Raw genomic sequence first — 2,011 nt, forward strand, 5'->3', positions numbered from 1 at the left:
AGCCTATTGATGTGATTAATTATACTTGTTGATTTCTGTATGTTGAAACAATTTCACAACCCTGGAATAAACCCCACTTGATCATGGTGCACTATATTTTTAATATGTTTTTGTAGGTGATTTGCAAAAATTTTACTGAGAATTTTTTAAATACTTTTTATTGTTGATGGACACAATATTTTTATTTTTTATTTGTTTATTTTTATGTGGTGCCAGGGGTCAAAACCAGTGCATCATACATGCTAGGCAAATGCTCTACCACTGAACCACAACCCCAGTCCCATTTTTGAGAATTTTTGCAGATGTTCATCAGGGGTATTGGTCTGAAGTTTTCTTTCCTTCCTGCCTGGTATTGGTATCAGGATGATACCACCTTCATAGAATGAGTTTGAAAGGGTTCCTTCCTTTTCTATATCATGGAATTATTTGAGGAGTGTTGGTATTAATTATTCCTTGTAGGTCTTATAGAACTCAGCTGTGAATCTGTCTGGTCCTGGGATTTTCTTGGTTAGTAGGCTTTTGATGGTGTCTTCTATTTCCTTGTTTGAAATTTATCTGTATAAATTGTGTAGGTCCTCTTGACTCAGTTTGGGTTGATCGTATGCTACTCTAGAGTATCCTAACTACAACCACAGCTTCTCTGGCTTCAGTCATTTATCAAAGCTAAAAATCATACTATAAAGATACCTGAAGAATCAAAACAAGTGGAAACTGTCGCATTTCATGACTAAACACTTAGGGTCACACCAGGTGATCTGGGCTGCATGAAATAATCACACAGAGACAGAGAAATATCTTTTTCTTTGGGTCTTGTGACAGCTCCTCCAACCTTAGGAGGCCCATGGAAAGAGAGAGAGAGCTGAAGCCAAACCCTTTTATTGGGAAGAAGCCATTCAAATGAGACAAGGCATCAGGTTTCAGGGAGTTGAGTCTAGCTTCCTGATGTCTGCTGTCAGTGGGTTGACTGACATCTGGGGACACCATGTCCATCGCATGAGCTATATGGGGATCATGGCAGAGTAAGCGGAAAGACCAGATAGAGGCCACCCAAACAGGGGAGCGCACTTTGTGCACTCAGTGCTCAAAGTTCACACACATAGCCCATGGCTGGCTTGCCACATCTCTACATTGTCATCACTCAAGGTCAAGGGGCACTTGGTTCCTAAACGGCAGCTCCCAACAGAAAGCCAAACTTGATCATGGCTTCTTTCATGTGTGACTTCAGTTGCCCTCAATTTTCTATTTCTGTTGAACCAAACACCCTCTTGTTGCCACTTGGCACCATAATGAACCAATCTAGATTCCAATCTAGATTCCAAGTTGTAACAGATAAGTTGAGAGGGAAGATGAAGCTGTGCATAGAAACACGCAAAATACAGTGACAATGGTATGACCAAGCAATTCTGAGTAACATAATCTAGCATTAATGTAGTAACATTCTAAATCAGATGATACAATTCTGAAGTATACTGAGAGGGAAATGAGGGTGCAACAATTGTGGAGTGAGGAGACAAACACTACTTCCTCCATCCTCCTCCTTCTCTTTCCTTCCTCCTCTGTTGCTGACACTCCTTCCATCAAACTGACAAGTAATATATTTACATATAGAAAATACTTAAAATCCATACAAAAAAATCAACATATTTATATAACTTTATTGTTGGAGTTAAGCATTTTAGTAAATTGATTAATGCCTCAATTACTCTTTCTCACATGCTGTGAGCAATTCAGCACCCTCCTTTAAAAAGGTACTAAGTTATTGTGGTTCTGTCAAAGTCCAGAAACCACATAAATCATTTGAACAAGGAAAACTTAATATAGACCTATTCATGTCTGAGGCCTTGGATTTAATCCCCAGCACTGAAAAAAAAAGGAAAAAAAAAAGAATCAACTAGTAAAAAGTGGTTAACTACTAAAAGAAGTAAAATAAGGCTCCAAAAAATGCAGAAATGGCATATATAGGGAAAAGATAGTACTTCTTGGATTGAGGCAGAATAACCAAGGAAGGAAA

The 2,011-nt window shown here is 38.5% G+C and overlaps 1 pseudogene; it reads right to left on the bottom strand.

The window, feature by feature from the left end:
- Positions 1–646: 646 nt before the first annotated feature.
- LOC113177695 (protein cornichon homolog 4-like) lies at positions 647–1,530 on the bottom strand (annotated as a pseudogene).
- Between the last annotated feature and the right edge of the window lie 481 nt (positions 1,531–2,011).

Source organism: Urocitellus parryii, chromosome 8 (assembly GCF_045843805.1).
Source record: "Urocitellus parryii isolate mUroPar1 chromosome 8, mUroPar1.hap1, whole genome shotgun sequence".
NCBI classification, from domain to species: domain Eukaryota; kingdom Metazoa; phylum Chordata; class Mammalia; order Rodentia; family Sciuridae; genus Urocitellus; species Urocitellus parryii.